General features: G+C 42.4%; 1 long non-coding RNA gene across 1 annotated transcript in view; it reads right to left on the minus strand.

Moving 5' to 3' along the window:
* LOC140732821 (uncharacterized) overlaps nucleotides 1-14003 on the minus strand; it is an 86807-nt gene extending 72804 nt beyond the window's left edge. Inside the window, exon 1 of the long non-coding RNA XR_012100150.1 lies at nucleotides 13901-14003. This is a non-coding gene — a long non-coding RNA (uncharacterized lncRNA). The remainder of the gene's footprint in view (nucleotides 1-13900) is intronic.
* Between the last annotated feature and the right edge of the window lie 1177 nt (nucleotides 14004-15180).

Genomic DNA, 15180 nt, shown 5'->3' on the forward strand with positions numbered 1-15180 from the left:
AAAATGCCATGGATTTTACTTTTTAAATTCCTTTCATTTAAAACCCAGTAATACTGAAGTAATTAAAAATAAATTCCAAAAATAAATTCAATTAAAAACACATGTAAATAATTTAAAAAATTACACTGAGGCACAAAATATTATGTAAAGGGGGTTTCTTCTTTTCCTTTGTTACTGCGTATGTTAATCAAAATGGCTTCTTTGTTTTGTTAAAAGTAGGAATGCTTCTTTGTTGCGAGAGAGTGCTTGAAGCTTGTTTGGGTTAAAATTTACTGATAACGGGAATTGTATTCCTTTGTAAACCAATTGGGATTAATGTTGTTCGTTCTTCTGAGTCAGTAAGCTATTGTTGACGGGCTTTTGGGGAGTCGGCGTGAGGGGGTGAGAGAGAGAGGACGCGATGCTGTAAACTGGGCGAGGAACTATTGACGTGAAATGTTAACTCTGTTCCTCTTTTCCTAACCTGCAGAGTATTTCCAACACTTTATGATTTTATTTCATATATGCTTTGTCTGCAGTATTTTGATATTCTACTACAACTTTTAAATTGTTCACTGCTGTTTTCGGTCTAAGCAGTCTTTGAAGTGCAGTCCTAAATAGCAGGGGTCCAAGGCCAGGAGGTACCCTGAGGAGAGGAGATGAAGCTAGATGTGCTTGGTTGACCACTTTGGATGGTCCTGAGCTGTGAGTCGAGGAGTTCAGAGGGGATCAAATGGTGGCCAGAAGACTTCAGTAATTGAGCTCCAATGGTTGTGCATGAAGTGGTTTGGACTTTGATAAGTTGGCGCCTTTTCTTTATTTTCTTTTCCTTCATATATACTGTATCGTTATTAATCACTTAGTTATAGTGATCTTTATAAATTGTACTCATTTAATCGCATATGGTGTCCTGTCTGTATCTGGGTGAGGCGGGGACATCACACAATATCCACACCGGCTGATTACCCAGTTTGGCGGGGCCGAAGGCTGCTCCCCCTAGACAAGAACGAGCTGAGCGAGCCTGAGGCGACCCAGGGGGTTACAATTATAAAACAACAAACATAAAATGCTGGAGGAACATTATGCCATTCAAATGCCGTACAACAACTAATCTTCCTCTCTACTTCTTAATCAGCAGGACAGTGTTCTCAATGGGTTCTCTGATCCACTGCCAAGTCTGATCTGAGAGGTGATTTCCTCAATGTAGGCCCAGCTATGGATATAGTATAGAAATGGCCTCCTGAGTATCAATTAAATCCTTAACTCACCGGGCATGTGGCAAAGTCTAAAACTTCCTTCAGCTTGAAAGATGGAGTCCTTCAAAACTGCCATTCAACCCCGAAAATTAAATATCAAAATTGTATGGGCACCGAGAACTCTGAGAGTGTTCAGTTAGACTCTTTCCACGTTAACTTCCCTGGATGGCATATAACTGAGGCAATGTGGTGTGACTTTTTGTTTGCAGAACCATCCATTACACTGCGGACAAAAACATTTGCCCACTGACCTTAATAGATTTAGGGAAGAGGTGTGGACAAATCAGCACCTCCCAGCTCACCCCTGACCCCAAAATCCCCCTCCTCTGGTGATCAGAAATTTAACAATGCAAGTAAAGTATATTGTAGCTGCTGCTACTATGAGTTTTATTTTTAAGTTAGCTGAAAACAAATGTCACTCTACCTTCCTCTGGCTTGGCTCCAGTGTCAATGAGTAATTTAGTGACAGCTCAGCATACTCTATTTTCTAATGAGCTGTTAACTGAATTGAAAATCCTGTAGACGAGTGCAATTAGCCACACATTATTGACAGGTTTAGGCTTACAATTTGTGCATATCTTTTGCTCTTTCAGTTGTGAGTTTGCTAATATGAGTAATTTGCTGGATGATGTCATTCATAGAACAATAATATAGATTGTAATCAGCATATAATAATTTTGAAAGATATCAAGAAAATCCTCATGCACATTTGCTTGTATGCATCCTCCTACTTGCACCATATTCTTGAATTTGTTTAGTTAAAGGTTCCATTAGAATAAATACTTAATGTATTCCTTCTGTGTAGGTTGCTAATGTTCTTTGGTGCACATCACTGTCATTTGCAAATTTGTTCCATATGCATAGACATGAACACTGTGGGTTGAGTGGTGAGAAAATCCCATTGCCAATATTTTATGGAATCACTGTTGCCATGCTCTCTAAAACAACTTCTTCATAGAAGCAAATAATAAATTGATAAGGTATTGACATCACGGTCAGGCAGAACGTACATGTTTTGTTGGAAAGGAAATGGTGTTTGAATAATCTATCAAGAGTTTTTGCAGTGTCAAGTAAAAGATAAATTCAGCTGTCTCCAGAACAATCCCATACAACATAAACACAAGCTATCTTGTAGATGCTGGAAATTCGTACTTCAACTTCTAACTTAATCTTATATATAATTTGTTATTCTTTATAATTATTAAATGTTGAGTTTTTGTTGTACTGTATGTTGCACCAACACACCACAGCAAATTCCTAATATATGTAACTGTATATGGTGAAAATAAGTTTATCCTCAAAGTAAAATTTATTATCAGAATACATACATGTCACCACATATAATCCTGAGGTTATTTTTCTGCAGGCAAGTTTAGCAAATCTATGGAAGAGTCACTGTAAACTGTAAACATCAAGGATGGTTTATTCTGTATCCTTGAGCGACACTCACAAAATGCTGGAGGAACTGTACAAGTCAGGCAGTGTCTATGCAGGGGAATATTTTGGGCCTAGACCCTTCACCAGTATCAAAGGATGAAAGCTTGCTACTAGTGCAGTCCAGAAGGATTAGTTCTTGGGTGTCAGCTAAAAGAGATAAAATAAGGACAATGTGGTCATTATAAGCCTCCATTGATGATGTAGAAAAGTGGGACAATAATACCACATTTGAATTAGCTGATTATGCAAAGTTAGAGGGAAAAGTAACCAATAAGTAGAAAGAAAAGACAAAGCAGATTGAGCCAGACTGTCACAGTGACTGGTTAAGAATGTGGAACAGTAAAAATCAAGGAAGTGTGAAATTATCCATTTTCATAGGAAGAATGAGAGATAGAGTACATTTTAAAGATGATCTAGAAAGGTCAGTTGTAGAGGGAGTTGGATGTTTCTCTCGTTGTGAATTACAGAAAGTTAATAGGCAAGTGCATTCAGACCCCGCTTAATGCTGAAGATATGTTCCTTGGAGGTGGAGCGCAATGCAAATCACTGCTGTGCGGGGTCATTATGACATTGCGTAAATGGACAGGTGTGCCTGATAAAAAAAATCAAACCCGGGATATATATATATATATATATATTATTTCATGTATACAAAGTAATCTGTGGAGTAACAAACACGCAAATAGGTCTAACCTGCACATCAGTGGAGTAGCAACACGTTGCAGCATTAGGGGAGGGAAGTGGGTGGTGGTTACATCCTGTAGGAGGGATCAGACTGTGGGTCCTCCTCTAGCTTTGGCTTCTTCTCCAAGTAGGCGTCCAAGATTTGACTGCCTTTTCTAAAGTTTCCTCTCATGAAGCAGTAGCAGGAAATCATGTCAAGAACACCTCTGTTTGCTTTATTGCTTCGCTCTGAGTCAGGGTCATTATTGATGAACAGTTCCATGATTTGCATGATCATGCTGATGCAAGTGCTAAGGAATTTTGTGCTGGTGTTTCCTCTTCTCCATCTGTGTCCTCAGATTCACCCAGGGTATGTTGCTCTGCCAATTCTCAAAGCTCTTCATTATTACCACACTCTCCAAGACGCAGGCTGTTTTCCAGACATTATGGGTGAAAAAAATGGAATAAATTGGCATGGGATCAAGAATGTTTACACACACGAGAGAGGCAGAGTGTGAACTAGTACATGATTGGCTGTGAGTGGCTCAGAGTGTATGTAAAGCACTCTCATTGGCTGAATGAATATTTACTGTCATGGTGGCAACTCTTGAGAATTTTTAAGTGTTGTTTAGAATGAATTTTGTCATTTTAAAAGATTTCAATAAAAAGTTGAATCATCGCATTTTAACGAATCAGCACTATGTGTGGTAGTGTTATGCAGGGTCTAAGTGTACAAAAAGTAATTAGTAAAGTAAATAATATATAAAGTTATTAAAGCAAGAGGATTTGAGTATGATGTAGTGAGTCATTTGATGTTTTCCTATTGGGCTCTGATGAGACTACATTAGAGAGTAGGATAGGGCACTAAGAAATGGTAATAAGCAGAGGGTCCTGGGGGTTCAAGTCTATTGTTTGCTGAAAGTAGCCACACAGGGAAGAAGCATTGTGCATGCTTATCTTCATAGTGTGGGAGATGGAATATAAATGTTGGGATGCTGTGATGCAATATTACAGAACATTGTTAGATTCGGAAACATGTGGATGTACTGGAGAGAGTGCAGAGGAGACTCACGAGGATCTTCCCCTTGGAAACCCACTTTCCTCCTCAACTGGTCTCACCTATCACCAGCCTTTCACAACTGCAGACTCTGCAGCGGGATCTTTGCACCCTCGCAGGTGGGCTGCAGAAACGGGTTCACCAGTCACGCTCGTGAGTACGTATGTTCCAGTCAATCAGTATTTCGCTGTGGTGGTATTTAACCCCCTTCCTCTCATTCACGTCTAGTCAAGACTCTACACTTGGGCCATAACTGCACACTTGTGTCAGCAAGTTTTGACCAACTAAAATGGACTCAGTGGAGAGGGAACAGCTGATCTTGATCCTGAACTTAGTTGGGCAGGTAGGAGAGAGGCTACCATCAGTAGAGGCTGGTTTGGCTGATGTGGCTGTTACAGTGACAAACCCTGTCCAGCAGACGTTCGTTGGTCAGCTGGAGGAGAAGTTCAAGTCAATGGAGTCTGTGTTGGCTGAGAAGGCTAGTGCAGTGCAGCAATTATTTTCAGAGTGGCAAGCCCAGTCTGAACAGGAAGAACAAGTGTCAGCACTCAGTGACGGTTCACCAACTCCTGGACCTGTGCACTGAAGTTCCACATTTTTGCAGTTGAGATAGGGTTGAATAAGGGAATTCTCATCATTGCTTTCCAGCATGGGTTGAGCACAGAGTTGGGCATGAGTTCGCAGTGGTAGTCTGGATGACTGGCCATTAGAATTGACAACTGGGCAGCTAACTGGTGCACTTACTCTTTGGATCACAATCTGTTTTGACCCTCTCCCTCTTCACCCAGTACTAAGTCCACGAAGAGCATATGAAGTGGGGTGGATGCTCCTATCTCAGGAGAAGCGACATCAGTGAAGAAGAGTAGGTCTCTGCATCTACAGTGGCGATCCAGGACATTTCTGGGCATCATGTCCCAAGTGCCCAGTAAAAGAGGATACTCATAACCAGGAAGTGGAATTCTGATGGGTTGATTGTCCCCTTATCACATAATGCTTCCAGAGTCCTTGATCTGGGGTGTCCGAAACATATGAACTTCAGGCATTTATTGACTCTAAGACAGCCAGAAGTCTCGTGGATATTGCTCTGTCTCAGAGATGAAGACTTACGACTCAGCAATTAAGAGAGAGTAACAATGTCAGGGCAGCTGATGGTCAGCCTCTGGGCACTGGCAGGATCCGCATTTCCACAGAACTCCTCCAATTTGTGCTAGAAGGTGGCCATGGGGAACAACTCTTCTTCGATCTTGCTGATTCACCTGAACAGGCACTGGTGCTTGGCCTTCCTTGGCCATCTCGAACCCACCTGTGAATCGATTGGTTCCAAAAGGTACACTAATAGTGGACGTTGGCATGTCTCCAACCAGCTCAAGTCTCTGTCATCATGTCCTGCTAATGTGGACCTGTCTGATGTTCTGGTAGAATATGCTAAACTACTTGATGTCCTTAGTAAGAAGAAGGTCACCTCCTTGCCTCCACACTGATCATATCTCTGCACCATTGACCTTTTACCTGGTACCTGTCCTTGCTGGGGGTTGGGTATTTTCCCTCTTTCATCTGAAATGATGCCTATGGAAGAATACATGAAGGAGGCATTGGCCTTGGGATTTAACTGTCAATCAACCTCACCAGTAGGGGTGGGCTTCTTTCGTGTGAAAAAGAAGGATAGAAAGCATTGTCCCTGCATTGATTATCAGCTCCTGAACAACACCGCAGTGAAGAACCTCTAACCCCTTTCCCTGCTTGCCTTTGAGTTTGGACATCTCCAAGGAGCAACTGTATTCTCTAAAATGGATGTGTAATGCATAAGGTGGATGAACTCATGGTGCAATTAGAGATTAGTTGGTATGACATTGTGGGCATCACTGAGTCATGGCTAAAAGAAGGCCATAGTTGGGAGCTTAACATCAAAGGATATACCGGTACTTTGTATTGAAAGGACAGGCAGAAAGGCATAGGCGGTGGTGTGGCTCTGTTTTTAAGAGATGGCATTACATCTTTAGAAATAGATGACATCGGGTCAGAAAATGTTGAATCTTTGAGGGTGGAGTAATGAAACTGCAAGGGTAAAGAAACCATTATGGGAATCATATATAGCCGAGATGTGGTGTTGAGATTGCAAAAGGAACTGGAAAAGGCATGTAATAAGAGTAATGTCACAATTGTAATGGGGAATTCAGTATGCAAGGGACTGGGAAAATTAGGTTGGTGTCGAGATGAATACCTGCGAGATGGCTTTTTAGAGCAGTTGTGCTTGAGGCTACTCAGGGAAACGTTATCTTAGATTGAGTGTTGTGTAATAACCCAGATCTTATTAGAGAACTTAAGATAAAGGAACCCTTAGGAAGCAGTGATCATAATATGACTGAATTCATACTGCAATTTGAGAAGGAGAAGCATAACTCACATGTATCAGTATTGCAATGGAGTAAAAGGAATTATAAGGACATGAGAGAGGAGCTTGTCCAGGTGGATTGGAGGGCGATACTGGTGGGGTTGACGGCAGAACAAAGGCTGGGAACGTGTTGGAGTCTATTATTAAGGATGAGGTTCAGGGTACTTGCAGTCTAATAATAAAATAAATCAATGCCAGCATGGTTTCTGTAAAGGGAAATCTTGTCTAACAAGATAAAATATAATGGCATTACAGGGAAGATACTGGCATGGATAGAGGAATGGCTGACAGGCAGGAGGCAGTGAGAGGAAAAAAAGGGGGACTTTTCTGTTTGGCTGCCAGTGACTAGTGGTGTTCCTCAGGGATCAGTATTGGGACTGCTACTTTTCACATTGTTTGTCAATGATTTAGATAACGGAATTGATGGATTTGTGGCAAAGTTTGCAGATGATACAAAGATAGAAGGGGGGTTGGTAGTGCTGAGGAAGCAATGCAATTGCAGCAAGTCTTAGACAAATTGGAAGACAGGGCAAAAAAGTGGCAGATGGAATACAGTGTTGGGAAATGTAAGATGATGCATTTTGGTAAAAGGAACAATAGTGCAGACAATTATCTAAATGTTGAGAAAATTCAAACATCAGAGGTGCAAAGGGACTTAGGAGTCCTTGTGCAAAACTCCCAGGAGGTTAATTTACAGATTGAGTCTGTCTGTGGTAAAGAAGGCAACTGCAACATTGCCATTTATTTCAAGGGGAATAGAATATAAAAGCAAGGAGATAATGCTGAGTCTTTATAAGACACTAGCCAAGCTGTACTTGGAGTATTGTCAACAGTTTTTAGCCCCATATCTCAGAAAGGATGTGTTGTAATTGGAGAGAGTGTAGAGGAGGTTCACAAGGATGATTCCTGAAATGAGGGGGTTAAAATATGAGGAGCATTTGGCAGTTTTGGGCCTATATTCACTGGGATTTAGAAGATTGTGGGGGGATCTCATTGAAACCTACAGAATGTTGAAAGGACTAGGAAAGGAGTATGTGGAGAGGATGTCTCCTTTGGTGGGGGTATCCAGAACTAGAAAGCACAACTTCAAAATTGAGGGCTGACCTTTAAGAACAGAAGTAAGGAGGAATTTTTTTAGCCAGGGAGTAGTGAATCTGTGGAATGCTTGGCCACATACTGAGGTGGAGGCCAAGTCTGTGGGTATATTTAAGGTAGAAGTTGATAGTTTCCTGGTTGGATAGGGCATTAGGAGATATGGTGAGAAGGCAGATGTGTGGGGTTAAGTGGGATCCAGGATGACCCTTGATGGAATGGTGGAGCAGACTCGATGGGCTGAATGGCCTAATTCTGCTCCTATGTCTTATGGCCTTATGGTCTTATAACCTGGTTCACATCCAAGAAGGAATGAGAGGAAGACAGCGTTCAACACCTCCACTGGCCATGTGAGAATCTTGTTATGCCTTTTGGTCTGGCCAATGCCCCTGTTTTTTTTTCTGGCATGGCCAACGATATGCTCTGGGACATGCTGAATCAGCCTGATTTAGTCTACGTGGATGACATTCTGACCTATTCCTGCTCTGGCTTGGAACACGTTCAACATATTCAGAGGGTTCTCAGATGGCTCTTCAAGAATAACCTTTATAACAAGATGCAGCACCCATAGATGCACTCACCAGGAAGATGTCTGCAGAATTCAACTGCACAAGCCAAGCAGATCAAGCATTCTTGGAACTAAAGCAACACTTCACCAATGGCCCGGTGCTGCAATACCCAGACCCATCACTGCCATTCATTGTTGAGATGGATGCAGCAAATGCTCTCTCAGCTGCACCTATGGTTTTTCATTCCTGTCACTGTACACAGCCAAGCATATCTATGATGGTAGAACCGAGAACCTCTGGCTGTTAAGGAGGTCCTGGAAGCATGGTGTCACTGGCTGGAAGGGTGAAAGCACCCCATTTTTGGTTTGGGCATATTACAAGCACCTCTCCTACATTTTGAATGCTAAGAGACTGAAGCCTGTTGGGCTTTCTTCCTTACCCAGTTTAATTTCACTCTCACCTACCACTCCAGTAGAATACCAAGGCCAGCGCCAACTCCTGACAGTTTGATGTGTTTGAGGACAATGCCAATCCTGAACCCAGCCTTCCTTGCTCATGCATTGCTGCTCTGATAATTTGGGGAGTAGAGGCAGAGGTGAGGGCCAACCAGGAGTTGGATTCAGGCCCCAGGTAGGGGACCTCCCAACTGGCTATTTGTCCCTGCCACAGTGTGCCCCAGAGTGTTGGAATTGGGTCACTCCTCCCATCTGGTTAGCCATCCAGGAATTCAAGATCCTTGGAATTTATCAAGAGATTTTGGTGACAATCTATGGCCCAGGATATCCACAACTTCTATCTGTATGTCCTACTTGTGTTGGGAACAGGACGTCACATTAATGCTCAGTTGGTATTCTGGAGAGCAGTAGAGCTGGTGTTCTGGAGAGCAGTAATGGCTACCAGTGCCTCTCTGCCTCTGGTCCTACTTCTCAGTGGATTTCATCACTGGTCTGCCCTTGCCTGATGGAAACAATAACACTCTGGTAGTTTTGGAACAAGTTCTCCAAGGCTGCCCACTTCATTGCTCTCTCTAAAATGCTTTCAGCTCTGCCATCATAAGGGATCAGCATGTGTTCAGCTTGCATTGGCTTCCCATGGAATAGGGTCTGATCAAGGACCACAGTTCACATCCTATTTTTGGAAGGCCTTCTGTTCTCTTGTTGGAGCCACAACCAGCCTCTCATCCACCCCAAATCTAATGGCCAGATTGAGAGAGTGAATCAAGGGCTGGAGACAAGCCTGTGCTGGCTGCTTTGCATCTCCCAACATCATGTCGTGAAGCACCCAATTGGTTTGGGCAGAAATTGCCCACAGTAACCTCCAGTTGTCCTCCACTAATATGACCCCCTTTGAATGCCAGAAGAAATTCCAGCAAACCCTCTTCTTTGACAAGGAGATTGATGTGGGAGTTCCCGCTGCTGAACAGTTGGTCCAACATGGCAACTGCACATGGAGATGTACCAGGTCTTCTCTGCCATGCATTCAGAAACAACATGCCTGGCACGTTGACAGGTGAGACGGCTCAAGCCAGGGAAGAATGTTTGGCTGGCATTTCTCTTGAGAGTCACCCAGGTACTCGCTTTCTGTAACTTAGGGGTGTCGACTTCCCTGTAACTCTGATTGATTACCATCTCACTCTCCTGTACAAGCCGAAGGTCATCCAGCTGCTACTCAAGATCCCTAACATAATCTTCAAGGAGCTACAGTTGGATACACTTCATGCAGATGTAGCTCCCAGGACTTCAACATCTGGCACGAAGAACACACAACAGCCATTTACCACACTAGTAAGAGAGAAAAAAAAGGGAACCTTGACAGAATATTACCCAGAGCCAAAGCCTGACACTCCTACTCTCACCTCTGGCCAACTCCCAACAATAGCTGTTGTTATGATACCAGCCCCCTCCTTTGTGAGAATTGCAAGAGCCCTAGTGAAAGGGGGGTCAATGACCCGAGAGAGAGAGCAAGAGAGAGAGAGAGACAGGCCGAATGGACACAGGAAATGGAAAGACAGCGACGTGCTGGATACCGCATTCCACTGGGACAAAAGCTGGTGACTGTGGCATTGTTCTCAGGAGACACCTGGGAACTGCAGACGTGCCAACTCGCAGGGACATTGTAAAGCCCTCGGGCAAAGTGGGCTGGTTGAGAGAGAGAGTGCATCACCTGCAACCTGATTGACACCTGAGATCCCGTGAGGCAGTATAAAGAAGGGTCTGAAAGAGGACGACCCTCAGACGCACCAAGGAGACACCGAGAAGCAAGATACCGCTTCCCGTGGGAATGGGAAGCCATTTTGAAGCAAGCCACGTGCGTTAAATTCCGAATGCGGGGTTTGTGGCTGGAACCAACGGAAAACCGCTTTTATTTAACACCAGGGAAGCCAAATCCTCTGAGGCTGAGGATTTGATTCATAAAGACAACGGCAAGTGTCTCTTTTCCTAACAATCTCTCTCTCTCTCCAACACGTGAAACCAAAAGGGAAAAGCCTGCAGACTTCAGAGTGACTCTTTATATTTCCAATTGGACTCAGTATTATACCCTAGACAACGAAAGAGCTTATTTCTGAGTGATTATTAATGTACCTGCGTTTTATATTGAGTATTGACGCATGTTATCTGAATGTTTGTATTAACCTTAATTTTTGTGCCCCTTTATTAATAAAACTTTTGAAAATAGTACCATTGGACTTCAACTGACATATCTATCTTTGCTGGTAAGTGAAACCAGTTACTGGTTTCATAACACTGTCCTGCTTGTCCCTTCTGTAGTTTTAAACAAGCATCGCCGACCTGCGAGAAGCCCTATTGCTGCAGCCTGCTCCTGCCACTGATTAGGCCACTGGAATCACTCTGCTGATCATTCTTGATTTATTTGCAGTGTTAAAGTACCCAAGGTTGCCACTCAATCCAGAAGTGTGGAACAATACCTTTGCCGCTGGCCTCTTAGTTGTGACTTTGTTGGAGAATAGTAATAGTCCCGGATCTCACTCAACCCCATTTTCTTTGATGTCCTAACTGATCAGGAAACAATCAACTTCTGCCTTAAATATACACACGGACGGCCTCCACCTCAGTTTGTTGGAGAGCATTCCACAGATTCTCTACTCTCTGGCTAAAGTTTGAGACTGTGCCCTCTAGTTTTGGATACCCCCATTATAGGAAACATCCTCTCTACATCTATGCTATTATATTATGATCACTCCCTCCTAAGGGTTCCTTTATGCTATGCTTCTGAATATGATCTGGGTTATTTCAAAACACCCAATCTAAGATCACCTTTCCCCAAGTAGGCTCAAGCACAAGCTGATCTAAAAAGCCATCTCATAGGCATTCAACAAATTCCCTCCCTTGCGATTCAATGCCAACCTGATTTTCCCAATTCCCTTGCATATTGAATTCCCCCATTACAATTGTGTCATTACCCTTATTACATGCATTTTCCAGCTACCTTTGCAATCGCAACTCCATATCTTGGCTACTATTTTGAGGCCTACATATGATTCCCATAATGGATTCTTTACCCTTGCGGTTTCTTAACTCCACTCATAAAGATTCGACATTCTCTGACCCTATGTCATGTCTTTCTAAAGATGTAATTCCATCTCTTACCTACAGTGCCACACCACCCCTTGTGCCTTCCTGCCTGTCCTTTCGATACAAAGTACATCCTTTGATGTTAAGCTCCCAACTATGGCCTTATTTCAGCCACGACTCAGTGACGCCCACAATGTCATACTGCCCAATCTCTAATTGTGTATGTCCACTTTATTCCGAATGCTACACACATTTAAATACAACCCTTTCAGTCCTGCGTTCTTTGCCTTTTTGAATGTTGCCTCTGTGGTACAATTTAACTCTTCACTCTGTCTGCAGTTGTACCCAGTCATTGGCTTGTCCTTCCTTACATTCGTGGTACACCCATCATCTACTTGTAGCCTGCTGGCTCATCTTCAACTCTATCATACTGGCTCCCATCCCCTGCCATGTTAGTTTAAACTATTCCCAACAGCTCTAGTAAATCTGCCTGAAAGAGTATTGGTCCCCCTTGAATTCAAGTGCCACCCATCCCTTTTCTACAGGTCCCTCTTACTCTAGAAAAGGTCCCAATTTTCCAGATATCTGAATCCCTGTCTCCTGCTCCAATTCTTCAACTATGCATTTATCTGCCACCTCATTCTATTCCTATTCTCATTGTTGTATGGCACAGGTAGCAATCCCGAGATTACTACCTTTGATGTCCTTCTTCTCAGATTCCTTCCTAACTCCCTGTATTGTTTCTTCAGGACCTCGTCCCTTTCTCTTCCTCTGTCGTTCATATCAATATGTACCACAGCTTCTGGCTGCTCACCCTTCCTTTTCGGGATATTGTGAGAGAGTCCAGAAACATCTCAGATTCAGACACCTGGGAGGCAAACTTCCATCCTTGTTTCCTTTTTGCATTCACAGAATCACCCATCTGTCCCCTCGACTACAGAGTCTCCTATTACTGCTGCCATCCTCTTCATTTCCCTACCCTTCTGAGTCACAGGGCCAGACACAGTGCCAGAGGTACAGCCACTGTTGCTTCCCCCCAGCAGTATTCAAAGGGAGTACTTATTATTGAGGGGGAATGCAACAGGGGTGCTCTCCACTATCTGACATTCTCCCTTCTCTCTCCTGACAGTCAGTCATTTATCTGTCTCCTGTAGCCATGGGGTGACTATCTCCCTGTAGCTCCTGTCTATCACTACTTCACTTTCCCTAATAAGCTAAAGGTCATTAAACTACAGCTCCAGTTCCCTAACATGGTCTCTAAGGAGCTGCATCTCAATGCACCTGGTCCAGATGTGAGCATCGGGAAGTCTCCTGGAATCCCACATCCGACACCCAGAACAGAACACTGGCTCTGTAGACATGCCTCCTATTCCTTCAAGTGTTGAATAAAAAGAAATGAGAAATAAGTAATGAACTCACCTGCTTATCCTCTACCTGTTCTTGCTGAAACCCTCTTGAGCCAAAGCCTTACTACTCTGACTCAAGACTACTCCGATGATGACAACTCCCATCGCTAGGCGATACCTGTCTTTTATAGAGACCGGATTTTAAAAAGCTCCATGGGAGAACTCCATGGGAATGCTCCTGTTGCACCTGCACAGTACTCCAATCAACAACTCTATCAAAAAACTTGCTGCTTTTCAAGCTCTTTGTCAGACCTGCACAGGAACACCCCTGTTAAGTCTGCATAGTACTCCAACCAACAACTCTGTTGAAAAACTTGTTGCTTTTTCAAGCTCTTTGTCGGACCTGTGTGGGAACACTTCTGTTAATGTCTGCACAGTACTCGAAACAACGACTCCCATCGATAAACTTGCTGCTTTTTCAATCTCTTTGTTGGCCCTGTGCAGGAACGCTCCTGTTGCATCTACACATAGAAACATAGAAAACATAGAAATGTAGAAAACCTACAGCACAATACAGGCCCTTTGGTCCACAATGCTGTACTGAACATGTCCTTACCTTACAAATTATGTCCTTACCTTAGAAATTGCATACTCCAATCAATGACAAAGTATCTCCCATCAGTGTCGTAAGTGAGGTATCATTAAGCAGTCTTAGAATGCTTATGCTCTTCACCTCTTTCATACCATTCTAAATTCTTCCAAATTTTGTCTTTGGTTTGGCTATTGAATAATTTATTCTCATGACACTCATTACACAATCAATGTGAATCCTGGAAATGAAATTATATTGCACTGGCTGCGGTAAAATTCTACAGGCAGGCAAGCTAAAATTCATTCCTAGCATGCCTCCGAGCCAAGGACTCATTAATTCTTTAAATGGAATACATTATAGTGAAAAATTATCTAAAGCATCTTGATTGTCTGTAGTGATGTTCTTCCTTAAGGTGAATTGAACATCCTCATTAGAGCATCAAGTGTATGTTTAGGATATGTGTACCTTTTAGATTTCTTTTGCATTTATTTTTGTAAAAAATCATACTTACGCATCTCAGTTTCAAGATTCCAGATTCAGGATTGTTTAGTGGCACTTCTAATACACAAGTGTAAAGGAGAATGAAATGATTCTTAATCCAAATCTGATGCCTCATAAAAAGAAACAATAAAAAAACAGAATAAATATAAATACATATATTTATATTCATAGATTGATTAATATCAATACAGATCACAGTAAAAGCTGAATTATGACGAAATATTTAGAGTTCAGATTTGTTTATTCATTATAACGTGCATGTGAAACGCTTCTCTACCATTTTCATTATTGGCATATTTTATCCATTTTTCTTGTATGACATTCATTTTCTGGCTGTAACTTGAGTAACTTACCTTGCCTTCTTCTTTAATGACTTCATTACTTAACTTCAGAGATGTGAAACATGTGCTGCTTCTACTTTTTAATAAAGCCAAAAGTGGTATTTAGTGATCTTAGTCAGGTTATGTTTCTCTAAAAAAAATTCATCCCTGATTGGGCTAATCATATTCTATGGCAGCAGAGTGCTGCCACTCTCTACCATAATATCAAAATCCCCTGTTCCACTAGTGGAGAATGATGTTGAAGCTACTATTTCCCATGCCCAGATATAAATCACTAAGCAAGTAGATTTTATAATCTATAGTATATTATGTGTGCCTCCTGCAGGATACTAGAATATGTAGTGATGGTTTGTGAGAAAAATTAGATTAATTCTAAGTAACTCTAACTGGTATTTCTGTTATTGTATCATGTATGTGATCTCTTTTTCTGCCTAATGCATTAGCCATCCGATGACAAGAAATGTGGTTGATTAACTACAGAA

This window comes from Hemitrygon akajei, chromosome 9 (assembly GCF_048418815.1).
Source record: "Hemitrygon akajei chromosome 9, sHemAka1.3, whole genome shotgun sequence".
Classification (NCBI taxonomy): Eukaryota; Metazoa; Chordata; class Chondrichthyes; order Myliobatiformes; family Dasyatidae; genus Hemitrygon; species Hemitrygon akajei.